The following is a 16,535-nucleotide window of genomic DNA, read 5'->3' as shown; positions in this document are numbered from 1 at the left end:
CATTCAAGTTCCAGACTGCATACCCTTCCAAACATCCCACAAGGTGTAGACCCTGTTACTTTCTGAACTGTCTGCATTTGTTGTAACTTTATTTGTAATGTGTCCCTGGTTTTGGGCCTTTGCTCCACATATTTTATTACTTGGTCCGGATGTGTTCCTGTAAGAGGTTGTGGGGTATGGGCAGTGCTTATCCTGCTGTGAGTATGTGTGTGTCTTGCAAGGTGCTATGGTGACATTATTACCTACTAGCTTCCAACTAGCATGGCTGTTTCTGTTCACACACTACTATTATGTAAATCCACCAGTTTTGTTTGTGATTCTAAATGTCATGCTTTGTGTACTACACATCTATATTCCCTTTACATTCATTCCTACTGTTACATGATATATTTACTTTAGCACAATACTTTTATATAAGAGTCATGGCTTAGTGGTAAGTCATGCAGACTATAGTTGCCAAGGTCCTGGGTTCGGGACTCACAGTGGGATTTTATTTTTCTTTTGAACTGAGTACAGGACCTGTCAATCAAAGTGCCTAAGGCACTTTTAAGCAGTTGTAACCGGGTTAGCGCTGGTTTGCGCGGAGCTCACGCATGCGCACTGGCGGTTAGCTCTGCGCACACAAGCGCACACCTGATTACAACCACTTAAACATGCTTACTCTTGCGCACACCCTCGCTATTTTCCTTGAAAGAAAAGAAAAATGGGGAGACAGGAAAGTGGTGAAAAAGGGGTCACAAAGTGGATAAGACAGTAGGGAAACAAGCTTGGGATGTGCAGGAGGGATGTAGGTAAGGCCCATAGCTGCCCATTTCTTCAGCAGCAACAGCTGTGCATATGTATGTAATTTGGTGTGACATTTGAAACCTTCCACCCCTGAGAGAGGTGTCAGGACAACAATAATACTTGTTGTACAGCCAATTGGAATTGATAGGTTCCATGTCCAGTATACATGTGTGCGGAATGGGCAGCTATGTATGGGGCGTAATTTTTTTGTGGGTACAGAGTGCCCTTTTTTTTTTTTCAGGTGAGAGTGGTATGTCAGGTGAAGGTAGTTGGTACAGCTGGGGAGGTAGGTTGGGTAGGTTAACAGACAAGACAAACAAGACGCATACAGGGGTGGTGTATGACACGTGTGGGGGGGTTACACAATTGACGGGGATGGAGGTTTGGATATCCAGAGCCCATGAGCCCACAGATGGCAACAGTGGAACTGATATCCCCACCCATAGGCAGTTGCCACTGCTCCTTCACTGCCCAGGACGGGGCTGTGCTGGGGGCTGTGTAGGCGGGGCAATGGGCATGCCGTTAGTTGCGCCACCCGTGCCTCGAGCTGGCGTAGGGGCTCGAGGACAGAGTCCCGAATCTCCCTATGCACCACAGTCCGGACGCTACGGAGGGTGAGTTGTGGATCTCCTCCGGCCACACTTGCAGAGGGGGGCGAGCCCCATCCCCTGCAGCACTTCCACCCGCAGGTGGCACAGGGCCACCGGAGGAGGGTCCGGACTCGGCACTAGTGCCAGGTGCACTTGCCAGCTGAGGTGGGAGAGGTGGGTCCGCTGGAACCCACCTTCCCTGTCGTTCTATGTTTTGCATTATGTCATGACAGTTTGGGTTAGTGACATATAATACCATTCACAATTAGTTGTAACAGCATGCATTAGTATTCCCATTAACCAAACACCCAGATATTCACACCATTGAACAGCGTGCATAACACATGCATAATTTGAACAGTAATACACAGTCCAACAACATGCAGGGTTGATTGATGGCAACAGGCCATCAGGTGTGGATGTATGAACAGGGCGGATGCATCAACAGACATGCAAATATATATGACCCAACAGGACAGACGTCCAGGGGTGGTAATTGTGATTGCACATACCATTTTCACGTGGAATGGGTTATAGGTGGATAGAGGGTGGGGTAAATAAAGTAATATTAACACCTTCGAATACAAATACATATGCTGTACATTTCTAATAGCTACAGTTATATACACACTACTGTTCTAACTACAGTGTCCTATATGTTAACTACTTAACCTTGCAGATGGGATCAATCTACATTTTATTGCTGTTCATACACATTCATATCGAGCTTTGTTCAGATACATCATCCTGTTACCTTTGCTTTATATACTTGTAGACAAGTGTGGATGTTTGGTATATCAGACAATCATCCTATCTGTGTATTTCAGACTGGGAGCAACATATCCAGATTTTAGTGTACACATTCCACATGCATCAACACTTTGAACAGATTTTGCTGTTTGGTTCTGAGTGTCACATGCATTTAATTCTGTCCTAACTGCAGTATAGTTTATTCAGGGGTTATTACTACTGTATTGCTGTATTCCTGACACTTTCTCACACTCTCTCACTTGCTTTCATGTTACTATTCAGACTGGTACTTCTAGGCTTTATTGACATGTTTTAACAGTAGTTATTACAGTTCTTTCCAGCAGTCTCACTTCTGTCATGTTTCAGTATTTCCACAGGGATATATTTCACACATGTGATTTCATCCTCTTCTGCAGCTGTACTTTACATGCTGCTGCAGGTTGTGTACTATTTTCTTACAGGCAGGGCAGTTTTATTTCAAAATATATGTTGGACAGTGTCATGTTTAGTTTACACTTACAGGCTGGGAACTGTTGTAATCAGGCAATACTTGCATACACTTTCACACTTTTTCTTGCAGATTTAATTCCTTCCTGGCTACACTGCACTCTTTTGCTGACTATCATACATTTATATATCTTTACAGTTACTAGTAGTGGATTACTGACCTGCCTGGTGGCGCAACCGCACCAGCCTATCAGCATAGGCTCTGCGGTTCGCAGAACGGACACCCACAGCTGTAATATTAATGAAGTAATATTGGAATACACATCTCCATAATTTCAGGTAGTTTAACTTTCTACATACATAATTAATTGTTACTTACTCAGTGGTGGGGCGTTGGGTGATTGCCGGGCCTCCTGGATCCAAAGGTTCAGTTGGTCCTGCTTGCGTCTCTTCAGGTCCGCATGGTGGTGACGGACCTGCTCACCTGTCCTTGGAATTCCTGTGGCACTGGTGAGTTCATGAGCCAACTGGTCCCACACCTCAGCCCTGTACGCTCCCCAGAGGACCTGGCCCTGCATGAGTTGGGCCTCATGGTTGTGGACTAGGAGCCAGGCCATGTACCTGGACTCCTCAACACCCCACCTCTGTGCTCGAAAGTGACTACCCTCTCCTACACCTGACATTCTGCCTGCAGGTCTGTTCTACAATCGTTTATGCTGTGTATTCCCGCCTATGGGGCTTATATAGTCCATTTTTCCCGCACATATCTGTGATTGGCCATTTTGGAATTGTATCAACTTCAGTAAACCTGCATTGTCATGCTGTAGTTTGTATTCATTCCTATATATGAGCTATTATTGCATTTCTAGGTACTGCTGTCATGGCTTAGTGGTTCTGTACCTTGCCTATGGTGTATAGTATCCTGGGTTCGAACCTGGCCACTGCTTTTTATTTTTCATGACTGTCTAGACATGTTGAGGGGTGTGTCTGTGTAAAGGCAGTTTTGATACGGCTTGCTCAACGTTGCCCATCGGTTAGCTTGTTTGCGCGGTGTGCAGCTCCGTGCAAACGGGGTACGCTGGTTTAAGCCTCATTTGGCTATCGGCACGCATATTCCGCTCAGCTCAGTTAGGGGCACATATATTTAGCATGGTAAACCACTGCTCAGCTACGGGCACTCATTTTGCACCAGTTAAACCAATGCTTATCTACGGGCACATACACTCACTCTGTTGTACTGTAGCTCAGCTATGGGCACATCTGGCAGTTTATATTCATTTCTTAGCTCACATTTATTCAATATAAATGGGATATTTCATTGCATTTTACATATATTCTGGTTTTATGTCTACATATGTGTCAGGGACTTGTTTCCTGCTTATTTTGCAAAAAAAAAATTTGTGTTGTGGGGGCTCGAACCATGAATGCCTGCTCTGCAGCCGGCATCTCTACCGCTACGCTATTGCTTCCTGGCTTATTATGCATATTTAGTTCTTATATGCTATTCCATTGACTGCTAACTGTAGCTGCGCTACAGGCACGCACCCGCAAACGAGCGCACTCACGGTTAAACATCTTTACAATTTAAAATAAATATGACATGTTCATTTAGATTGTTTTATGTTTAATAGTCTGTAGGGGCATGTGTTGTGTTGTGTTTATTCACATTTCCGTGGACTCTGTTGTGGGTGTCTACTTTGGGCACTTTTACACTTCTGGGGGCGTGTCCGCTTGCAGGGCTCAGCCTACGGACACGCCCCCTACTGTCTTACACGGACCGTGTTCGACTTAGGTGTGATTCAGCATGCTCTCATGAATATGCCGAGCATGCTGACATCACTCCGTTTAACTGCAGCCTCCGTGTAAGAGTTATAACTCTTACATGGAGGCTTCGTGAATCCTGGGGACTGTCTTTTTACTGCAACAATTTCCTTGATGTTATTACAACAGTTCCAGGAGGTGATGCTCACAATGTTTACTCTTGAGGGATGCATTGGCCATCCACACATAGCATTTTCCAATCCCACACATCATCCCCAAGCATCATTATGGTATGTGTCAAATTATGGGTTTCATGTATCTACACAATGCACCTGTTTTCCAAGGTAAACCTGTGGAGTATGGGGTTTGTGATAAGAGCATCTGCTGAGCATATTATTTGACATCTGATACCCTTCTGTTTATTGTACTATTCAGCACTTTCACCAGTAGGCATTTTCATTGGAATGTGAGTGGAATCTGTTGCACCAAGGACATAAGAGAAATTGTTGATGGTATGCAAATGTCCCATGCAGTCTTTCTTTCATGTGGTGTACTGTGGAAAGAATTAATTCATCTATCTTGCAATATACAACTGTCAGAAACCTTTCTTGGATTCAGCACACAGCTAGCTGGGACATCCCTTAAATTATCCCTCATATGCCACTGAAATGCCCAAGAAGCCACTATATGAAGACATAGGAAAACCTTTGTTTTTAGACAAGTGAGTTTCCCTGCAAAGTACATAGTGACTTTTGGTGTGCTAGAGCACGATTTAATGGATTCCTCTGTCAATCAGCGACATAGGTTTCAGACATGCATTTTTAATTTCCTATCCCAGGTTTTGCTTGAATAGGATTAAAGAAGGTCTTTGCATCACATAGATGAAGTGGCTATTCCAGAGAAGGGGAATTCTCTGAGATACATACCTCTAACTTGTCCTCTTTATGTCATAAGAAAAGTTGAGGTCCTTAGATCTCATACTTCTGATGCTTTTCATTCTATGGATATTCAAAAGGTCCATTAGAACGGGATCCAAGGATGCTTTGTATGCCAGGCATAGATCACCTGTTAGCAACCAGTAGGAAACATATTGCAGAGTTAAGGCTTTGAGGCAATCTGTATATATCTGGACAGCCCTTATATCTGGTGACTGTCCATGTACTTGAGGCATGTTGTAGTGTAATTTGTTATGTGTTTGTATGACATCACTGAGTAACAGAATCACTATATGATTACATACATGTAGGTGTCACAATTAAAAGACTGCAGAAAATGCATGGCATGCAAATTCATTTATCATATTACCTTATGTGTATAGAGCAGAAATATTTGAAAGAAGTGCCTACTGTGCTATGCTTGTTGAAACATGATGCCTTAATTATGCCAAATAGCTTGCACTTATTTCTGGGAAGGTATGAGCATACTGGGCTTGCTTATGAAGCACATAAGGGAATGAACATGTTAATGCTGATGGAATCCCAGACAATGGAAACACTGTGAAGCAAAGATGTTTGTGTGCAACATAGTTCAAAACAGCTGTTACAGCTGCAACATTGCATATGGTGTACGTACAGATCTGTAGCTTGTTAAACATATGATAATAACCTTGCAGTAGTATCAGTCTGTCTGTATGTCTTTCCATAGCACAGTGAGTAAAAATGTATGTTGAAAATGGCTACAGTGAAAAGTTGAGCCCTTGGATTAACCAGCCTTGAGTTGTATGTGTCTGAAGACAGCATCATGTCCAAAACACATTTTAATTTTAATTATTCTGTGGTTGAAACTATCATAAAATTTATGAAGTAAAGTTCTACTTGCTATTAGATGTGGTTGGTGGAGAAATTTGAGAAGTTTGTATTTGAGGAATGGGATGAGTTAAGTTTGAAAGAATTATAAGACATCTCACCATATGTAAAGTAAATGTGGCGCATGACTGACACAGATTTCTTACCTGTATTTAAAACACTGAAAGATTATTGATCATAAAATTATAGAATCTTAGAAAGTACAAAGTGGCTAGGTCATGTGTATTTTTCTTTACAGTACTTGCCTACAAATCTCTTCATTTTAAGGAACAATAGGTCCACCATACTGGGGATGACTTTATGAATACCTGTCCATTTCTTAAAAGAAGGTAATGTGTCACATTTCTTGATCTAGAGAGGAAGTTTGTGAGAAAGGGTAGTCATTGCATGACAAATCTGTGACCAGTGTGTTTTGTTTCTCTGCTAAAGCAGGTTCAGATCTCACATTCTGGTATTTGCTAAACTGTTTGATTCATTTAAAAGTAATAGGACCTGGACTGCTGGATCTCTAATGGCCTAGAAGGTAAGGTAAAGATCATCCCTCATGAGCTGGCTTCAAGCCTCTCTTGGTAGCTCATGTTCTTTTTTTTCAGGAGCCTTTAGGATCTCTCCAACTAGTTGATGTAATTAGTAAGGTGCATCTCAAAGAGACATTGTATTTGATGATGGGCTTGATAAGTGTTGAACTAAGAAGGGTAAGGAATTCTTTAGATTTAGAGGAAATATTCTGCAGAAATTACTCTGCAGAAAGCACTGTTGGGGAAGGTTTTTACGAATAAGAGGGTTAGGAAGTTTGGTAGATTAGGCAGCAGGTGTAGACATAGAGGACATACAAGACAGACAGGGATAGTAATGACAAAAAAGGGTGGGGGGACACCATGATTGGGGAAAGGTAGGGGAATTCAGAGCATTTCCAGATTCAGTATGAGCACAGTGGTAATGTAGTCCTCACCCTCAGAGCTGTGATGATTATTTCCTGCCACAGATCATTGGGCCAGTGCTGAACAGGGTATCAGTTACATTGAAGACAGCCTTGACCAAGTCATTCAAAGCCCTAGCCTTGTACTGAGATCCAGTATAGTTCTCTTGCAGGAGTCTACAGCAGTAGGGCTTTACAAGGATTACCACAAATATTGTGGACTCCTCTTCACATGACCTTTGGGCTCTAAATGGAAAATACCATCACCTTCACTTGCCACATCTTCTAAAGGGTGCCTAGAAATACAGCTCAGAATTTGCACCCAATTCAGATGTTGTGTGTACCATCCTGAAAACAATGACAGACAGCCTTGCCAGCTGCACTTGACCAATTGAAAGCACACGAATGTTCTGGCAGTGAAATTAGGAATTACTCCTTCAAAATACACTGGAGGTGTGAAGTATGAGACTGAGACATGGCATGTGTGATGCTCATAGTATTTACATACATTCCACTGTAATATCATCAAATGATTTATAATGTTCATTATAATCAGTTCTATGTAGAGGCAAAATGTGGTGAGGCAAATAATATACAAACATTCAGTAATACCACCTGGGAATGGAACACATTATTAAAAAGAAGGCCAACATGATAGAGGTTGCTTATTAAGTGTTAATACTACAAGATAAGTAACATGTAAGTTGAGGTGTAACAATTTCAACATGATTGGAGATGTAATTTTTACGTGTCTGTATGTGTGTGACTTTCACAAGTCATGTTGATAGTGTCATATGTAAAAGCCAGTAATTGCTTATGTAAATAAATTTCATATTCATTGAGTAGCATGGCCTGAGTAACACAGGTTGGGGTACGTGCCATACATATTTCATGTGACAGACTGCTCTATACAGCTAAAAATTATATGTGCTGAGTCACACTTTCTTCCGGTAACTATTGTGCAGATAATACATGTGCAAGTGTTTAAATTACCCATCATCATTGTTATACTTAACATACTACACAAACATTATAGTTGATTTATTTAGCAATTATTTCACAGAGTTGTGTTGCAAATTTAAGTAGTTTAATAGTCAGTTTTCACTCATGTTGCATTCCTTATAAAAATTCTGTGAAATATATATTCTGACCCCCACATTAAAATTATCTGTAAACTGGATTAGAATCATGCTTTACCTCTGCTGTTTCTTCAAACATACTATAGTAGTAACACCTTGAGCCACAGAAGAAAGTAAACGACAGCTGTGTTTTCTTTATTCTGTGATGGGAGTGCAGCAGTGCCAGTTTTAGCTGTGTGATGACATTTCAAATTAAATTTCTGAATTAAATTTTTGAATTTTTAAATTGAGACCCGAATCATCACTGACAGTTACTGAGGTGCAATGCCAAGCTTTGGGCAAAGAATGAAGTCAAAATAAATAAATAAAAGAGAAAAGGAAAGATATGTACAGGTGATGATTTCCAAACTGAATTCCCCTATAGCATGAAAATGTGGACATTAAGGATCCCTATTTTCAGAAATATATCACCTTCTCTAGATTTGAACCTTGAAATCAAAGCATTAACATGATACACTGGAAATATTAACAATATATAGCTATATACAGAGAGGTATTTATGAGACACAAAAAGTGGACCACATATACTCAAGCTTCACCAATCTAACACTAATTTTCTGGTGCAATATATATTCATGTTATCAAAAGTTGTCCTTTGTCATTTCATAGTTGATGTCCGCATGCTTTTGATATTTGCAACAGTTAACCTAACAAATCATGTCACAATAATGATAAATGCATGCAATGCAAGAGTGTGTCCCCCCTTTTTTTTGTGAGCCGTAACTATCTTTTTATACTTTTATAACACAATGACATTATGCTCTGCATGCATTTATTTATCTTTGTGTATGCTTTTGTACATGTGCTTCACATAACTTGCATACCTTTGTGTGTGTGTGTGTGTGTGTGACAAGAATTATAAAGTTTTCACTTCTAAGTAAGTCAGAGTAATTTAATATTTCTTTTGTAAGTTTAATCACCCTGATGCACCCTTTTTTAAAATTCTCCAAATCTTTTGGCTTTCTAATACCATGATGGGAATGGACCCCATTCCTAAGTCAAAGTATGATTAAAGTTCATGAAATTAGTACTGTTTCTATCTTTGATGTTAGCCCAAAGTGCTCTTCACAGCACATGCAATGTGCCCAGTAATGACTCCTGCAATTTGTATGGGGTTGCCTGCATTGTTAACATATGATTGTAGATTCTTTTTTATAAGACCTGCTCCTCCTACTACTATTAGAACTGTCTGGGTATCTTTCTTCCACATAGCTCTTGTTTCTGCCTGCAAATCTGGATATGTTATGACTTTGTGTGTGTGTCTCTCTCTCTCTACACAAGGCACTGTATTCACTGGGTGTAGTGATTTCAATGATTAATGATACTTTTGTCTTCTTTTCATGGACTATATCTGGTTTTCTCACATCTATCTTTTGAACTCTTTGTAGTGTGAGATCCCATGTGATATAGACTTTATCATTTTCTATTATGCTTTGTGGCTCATGTTTCCAGTGTTTTTCAGCCACTTCAATACCATAATGTTTGCACAATCCCCAATGCAACAGTCTCACAACATTATTATGCCTTTCAGTATACAATACTTCTGCCATTAGTATGTCACAAACAGCAACAAGGTGTGTGAATGTTTCCAATTCTGTTTTACAGAACCTGTCTGTTTCTCCCAAATGTTCAATGGACTTTGTAAACCAATGTGTAAACCCACTATCTTTGGCTGCCAATATTAACCTTTCACCTTTTGGTTTGAATTTGCCTCTACTTAACCATGCCTGTGTTTGATCCAGATCAACATGAGTTTTTTTTCCAGAAGTTTTCTATACTTGCAACTATATTTATGCATTTTCCACATTTCTTGCCTTCTCAACTGATCCTTCACCTTTTATTCTTTCTTTTGTTTTTGGCATATTCAGTTGCTGCCTGATTTTTATGTACTTCTGGTTTGATTTCCATTCCTGCTTGATGCCGATATGCTTCTGCTAGACTAAGCAGGGAACTCATCTTAGATTGATTCTCCTCATGTTTCAAAACTTTCACTATGTTTGGGTCTTGTGATTGCAGATCTATACATATAATCAATTTCAAGGAGGCCCATACCTCCTTCGGAATAGGGAATATATTACCTTAGTTTGCATTGAGTTTTATAAATCACTTGGTGAACAGGAAGCATCCTTCTTGTTTTCCTGTATAATCTGTCCAACACATTTTGGGGCCAGTCAGTCCCTCCAAAACAGTAAGTTAGGACAGGAAGAGCAAATTGGTTTATAGCTTGAGTTTTGTTCCTAGATGCCAATGCTGTTTTCAGGATTAATTTAAGTCTTCTAAAATATTTCTTACTAAGTTTGATTTGCATTTGGTCATGTTTTATTGTTGATTCTACATCAATTCCCAAATATTTATACACTCCCTCTTGCTCAAGCTCTTTTATATCACATTCTTGTCCCAAACTGATGTTTTCTTGGTGCTGCAGTTTTCCTGCTTTAAAGGTTGCTTTTGCACATTTATCAAGATCAAATGGCATTCTTATATCATATGAAAAAGTTTTGATTACTTGCAGCTGTGCTTTCAGTTCCTCATCTGATGAACTATACAGTTTTAAATCATTGACAGAGAAGATGACAGGTCTTTTCACTTTGTAGTTTTCTAGGAGTCAAATTATAGTCATAGCCTAAGCTGCTAAGTAGGCAGCTTAATGGGTTAAGGGCAAGACAGAATAGCAACAGTAACAGAGAGTCACCCTGGAATATCCCCAGTTGAATTTTTATCCCTGGAATAATAATTTGTCCTTTAGCATGTCTTAATTGCAAAGTGGCATTCCACTTTTTCATGGTCACTGTAATGTAACTAATCAGTATAGGGTGTATCTTATACACTTTTAAGCACTCTTGTATCCATGAATGTGGGATACTATCAAATTATTTTTTTGCAGTCAATACATGCCATACTTAGATTCTTCCCCTCTTTTACAGTTCTTCATTATGACTTAATTTAGCAATAGATGATCCTTTGTTCCATATGACTTTCATTTGTTACCCTTTTGTTCTATTGCTATGATTGAATTTTCTTCTAAATGACTATAAATTCTGTCAGCATCAATTCCGGTATTTAGTTTATACATAGTAGGAAGGCAAGTTATTGGTCTATCATTTTTAGGATAACTTGCAGGTTCACTCTTAAGTAGGAGCATTGTTTTCCCTGTTGTAAACAGGTTGGTGTCTGTTTGGGGTGTGCGTATAAACAGTAATCATTTCTATTTCTTCTTTTCAGGTTCATCACTTACCTTGGTTAATGTAGCAACAAGTTGTGCCTTCTGTGGTTGGCACTGTCTAATGGTCATGCTATACAATCATTACATGGGTAAGCAAAGGTTGATAATATTTTATGCATCGTTGTTTCTGTTTGTATGTGCTTAACTTCTTAGGTTTTCACTTATGTATTGGGCATGTGTACTATCCTCTGCCTTTTATACAGGGTCCTTAGAATATTATGTATACCTACATCTGACAGGATTATCCATGGCTGCTGGTTCTTCCTCAGACTGATTATCTGTATCTGATGAGACTGTTTGACCTGCCTGTGGTGCTGGGACATAAAGTTCTTGACCTTGATGTCCTTGTTGCAGCTACTTTCAGACAATTAAATTGTGCAATATGGCACAGACTTTCAATACTTTGGCCAAAATGGCTAGGTCACACTGCAGGGCATCACCAGAAGTGTCTAGACATTAGAACCATGATTTAAATAAGTAAAAACATGCTCTATAATATTTCTAGTTTGAGTGCAAGCATTGATGTAACCTTGCTCAGTGAGGTTGTGGGGGTTTCTCATGGGTGTCATGACCCAATGTTCCAGTGCATAACCTCCATCCCCCAATACACGCCCTTGTGGAAAGTTACCCCTAAACCTTAGAAAAGGTTCACAAGAATGCCACATGTGTGAGTCATGACAACTGATAGGCTTACCTGGTCACACGTTGTAGATGATACCATGGACATTATAGACAGTCTGACAATTGACAGAGTGGTATTCTTTCCTGTTGCTGGACCTCCTTCCCTGCTAACCTAGTGGGACTATTATATCAATGTGTGTGAGTCTATGGCCCCCATAACCTCAGGGAAGTGTGCTATGGCATAGAAATTCTGCATGGGTGTAGCTATCTCTTTTAGGTTATGTGGAAACCAGATATGAGTCCTTACATGTTGTACACTACATTTAGAAATTGATGTAATATTCTTCTAGCTAAGGCGACACCCCCAACATATACCCCGAGGGTCTCTGAAAAGTGCATGTAGCTAGTATGCTTAATACTACACATACCTTGGTTTCTACTTGGATAGGCTCTGCATTATTTCCCAAGGGCCTCAGGTGATGGTGGTAGAGGTTGCATATTTTATCTAAGGTATCATTGTTCACCCTGTAGCACTCCACAAGTTCTGTATCATGAAGTTTATGATAGGTCAAACATGGTCTGAAGACCCTACTCATTCTAGGCTAAGGTCTGGCAGGAGCAGCATGGCCTTATATTAAAGTCAGGTGCTTATGCAGGGTAATAATAGCAGCTACATCGCCAAACACTTCTAAGTGCATTCATGGCTGCATTCCAAAGAGCTATGGAACCGAGGCCAAGAGGGAGCACAGTTTGTAGCTGCACATTTTGTACATTCCTGAATTGCTCCATCATGATGGATTTCTTCATAAGCATGTATTTCAGGAATTAAACAAGCTGCAAAATTTGCCTGAATAATCCAAACCCAAACCACAAGAACTGGACCACAGAAATACTCTCTTATAAAAAATTCAGGTGGTTTATTTAATCCACATTAAGTGGTTTCATCCCCCAAAGAGGCTTCACCATAATCGGGATGAAAGCGCTTAAAATGGATTAAATATGAATTTTCCTTAAGAGAGTATTTTCACTGTCCAGTTCCAGTGGTTTGGGTTTGGATTATTCAGGCATGTATTTCACCTCTTCTGCTGCTTACCCTTGTTTTAAAATTGGGTGCTGCAGGCAGAGATGGTTAATGAATACCACTTACCAAACTTGCAGCTGCTTGACACTCACACACTTGCTCAAAGTATAGGCTTTCATGAATCCAAGCCAATGTTTTTAGGTCTACAATTAGACTAGCATACATATTTATGGTTTGATTACTTTTATTTAGTTTACTTTCAAAAAATGAAAGTTATACATTTCATTTCAGCTGAATGTTACATAAATATTACTCTATCACTTTACAAATGGCATTCTTGCATGACTCCCACCTCAACTCAAATAGCATTATCCTTCTACAGATTCAAGATATGCTTATGAATTCTCAGGAAAAAAAACTTAATAATTCTACTTTCCTTCTGTTTTCCGCAGCCAAAGCCAACTCAGAAAAAAGGTAAATAAATAAATAAAATACATCTGTAATATAGGTAAAAACAAAGTTACCTGACAAGCAAAGCACCCTCAAAACGAAAAAATATCAAAATGTAGTCCAAAAGTGAGGAGTGCACCAGGCTGCAAATAAATCTCACCAAATCTTCCACAGACTGTCCTTTATTAAGACAAACAGGTATAAAGATAGACAGGTAAGCGCTTTCGCATTGGTGTAACGCTTCTTCAGACCTTTAAAGATGTATGAATAATGCATCCCTTTATATACCATAGTACATTGCACCTTAATTGATTAAAGACCACAAGGTGTAATTGATGTAGTTAATGATGCTTACAAATTCAAACAAGTCTGAGTATAAATGTCTTACTAAATTCTACAAAGCTTATGAAAGCACATATAGTAAACTTGTGAAAACACACATAAATAGACTCATGAGTTAAAAACACATATGTTAAAACATATATTAAAACATATATTAAAAACATGTATATTGAATACATAATATAAATGTGTAGAATTCAGTGGTTCAAGGGTCTACTGGCTAGAAAGGGTTTGAGGGATATCTTATCATTGAGCCCAAAAAATGGGCTTGTAGCCTAAGAATCCATTTGTTCTCTATCCCTTCTGTGTGGCTTTTAATGTTACCTAGCCTATTAGTTCTTGTTAAAGTCTCAAGGACCATGAATTTAAAACAATGTGAAGATCCTTTATCTAAAACATGTCGTGCTAGGGCATTTGTTGTATTCTGTTTATCAGTTGCATAGATGTGTTCTCTTATTCGCTCACGTAATGTCCTATTGGTTTTACCAACATAAAAAAGTGTACATTGTTGGCATTGAGCGAGGTATATAACATCTCTAGTTTTACAACATGCATATCCCTTGAGCGAATATTCACGTCCTGTGTGTGGATGTATGAATTTATCAGTTGCAGCTATATATTTGCATTGCTTACAACTTAAACATGCAAAGGTTCCTGTCTTATGTGGAAAAGTATTGACCTTGTTAAGATTTTCATAACATAGTCTCCTATCTAGGGACTTCATGTTTCTATAAGATATTGTTGGTCTAGTATCAACTAAGTCTTTTATTTTCTCATCCATCAAGAGTAATTTCCAATTGTCTCCTATAACCTGCCTTACTTGATTATTGATATTAGTATAAGGAATAATCAGTCTGTTTACTGCTGGGGATTGGTTTTAATGTTCAACCCATCATTATCATCTACTCTCCTTAAAACGGAGTGCCCTTACCTACTCTGTGAATATCCCCATGAATTAGTGCTTCATGTACTTCTGTCTCTTTATAGCCCCTTTCTAAAAAATTCTTTTAAGTATAGTCTTCTGTTTATTAAAGGTAGACTCTTGAGTGGTTAATCTAGAGGCCCGTAACATTTGATTCTTGGGAATGTTTTTGTGTATATGTTTGGGATGCATGCTGCTGCGGTGCAGTAAGTTGTTTTTCCAACATGTCTTCCTAAATAACTCAGTGTCTATGCCATGGGTTCCTTAGTTAGCTTAACATCCAAAAATACAATCTCCAAAACAGAGTAGCTGCATTCAAAATTCAGAAAATCAGTAGTGGCATTCAAGTATCTAACAAAGTCTGTTAGTAATGTAACTGATCCCCCATACAATACACACATCGTCAACAAATCTACTATAATGTTTTAAGTGTTGACAGTATAAAGCATGATTAAATACATAAGTGTCTTCCCATTGTGCCAACACCAAATTGGCATAGGTGTTGGCACAAGGGGTCCCATGGCTACCCCTTGGTTTGCAAAAATACTTATTGTCATAGAGCAGAACATTGTTCTCAAGAACTAATTCTAGGAGGCTCATCCATTTCATAACATCTGTATTAGCTATGTCATGTGCCAAAAGGAACTGTCGCACATATTCAATACCAACATCATTTGGTATTGATGTAAATAATGATGTCACATCAAGTGTTACAAGAATGTCATCACTTGAAAGCAACTGTAATCTGTTTAAGTCAGATAATTTCTCTAAAAACTGTTGCGTGTCCCTTAAAATATAATTAGTGTTGGTCACAATCGGTTTGAACATCTTGTCCAAATAGATGGAAAGTGGTTCTGTGAGCCATCCTTTGCTAGATACAATGGGTCTCAAAGGGGGATTATCTCTGTTTTTATGCACTTTAGGGAGACCCCTAAAAGTAGGAACCAAAGGATTCTCTACCGTAAAATAAACATAGAGTTCCTTGTCTATAGTTTTACATAATAACATATCGTATAGCGTACTATGTACTTCCCTAATTAAATTATTGAGTGCATTCCAGTCAAGGGGAGTGTATGTATCTTTGTCCATCAACATTTCTTGCATTTTATTGGTGTATATGTTCTTATCCATAATGACAATGGCGCCCCCTTTATCAGCCTTGCGTATAATGATGTCATTGTTACTCTGTAAACTAACAATAGCTTCCCTCTCATGCAACGTCAGATTGTGAAACTCCGGTTTCAATTTATTATTATTATACAAAGTAAATAAATCACTTTCGCATGCCTTCTCAAAGGCTTCCAAGAGGATGAGGCTGTGGTATAAAACAGACGGTTTCTTAAAATTAAAATTATTGGATGCTGTAGAATCAACATTCAAATCATTATGTCCATACATTAACTTCAACCCTAAATTTCTGGTGAACAATTTAATGTCCACCAGTATGTCGACAAAGTCTGTTGAACAAGAGGGATAAAGCTTAACCCTTGTTCAATAATGAAGTTTCATGAAGATTTAGTTCATACCTTGAGATGTTAATAATCAGGTCATGCTGGTAAAGTTCATCATTTTCTTCTGGTATGGGACAAATTCCTCCGTGTTCTTTCTCTTCCTGTTGAAGGGTGACAAAGTTCTTCTCTCGAGCGGTTTTATCGGTAAAGGGAAAGAAGGAAAACCTTCACCTTCACCGAATATCTCATCTTCAGAAGCTCCAATAAAAGAGTCTAGCCTCGTCTGTTTCCTTCGTTGGTCTTTAGCC

This window comes from Protopterus annectens, chromosome 2.part1 (assembly GCF_019279795.1).
Source record: "Protopterus annectens isolate FY-2018-M chromosome 2.part1, PAN1.0, whole genome shotgun sequence".
Classification (NCBI taxonomy): Eukaryota; Metazoa; Chordata; order Ceratodontiformes; family Protopteridae; genus Protopterus; species Protopterus annectens.
The sequence above is the reverse complement of the archived record's forward strand: the minus strand, read 5'-3'. Positions refer to the sequence as shown.